This window comes from Cinclus cinclus, chromosome 7, assembly GCF_963662255.1.
Source record: "Cinclus cinclus chromosome 7, bCinCin1.1, whole genome shotgun sequence".
In the NCBI taxonomy this organism is placed as follows: domain Eukaryota; kingdom Metazoa; phylum Chordata; class Aves; order Passeriformes; family Cinclidae; genus Cinclus; species Cinclus cinclus.
Window position 1 is genome coordinate 32,416,114 of NC_085052.1, and position 488 is coordinate 32,416,601.

A 488-nucleotide genomic window follows, 5' to 3' on the forward strand; every position below is an offset into this window, starting at 1 on the left:
GGCGGCGGCCGCCAGGAGCGAGGATGAGAGCGGCGCTGCCGCTGTGACAGGAGGGGCCGGGCGCCGCCGCCGCCGCCTTTAAACGCGGGCTGCAGGGAGGGCGGTGCGCCCGCGGGGGGCGGGAGCGCTCCGAGCCTCCCTAGCGCGCCTGCGCCCCGCGTCCCGCGCCGCCCCCGGCGGGATTCGCGGAGGGGAGGGGGCGCGGCGGGAGGGGCGGGGCCGGAACGCGCCTGCGCAGTGCGCGCCCGTGGCACCGCCCCTTCCCGTTCCCGTCCGTGAGGCCGGGCCCGCCGGGACCCCGGGCCCTGCCCCTGCCGGGTTCGCTGCGGCCCCTCAGGAGCCCGGGGCGAGAGCCTTCACGGGCCGCCCTTCAGCCGCGTGCTAAACGAGGCCTCTCTTGGCGCACGTACAGCCCGGGTGAGGGCGTGCTCACACCTAGTGCTCTGCACTGCCGGGAAAAGGAGCCTGTGGGGAGAACCCGGCTCTTC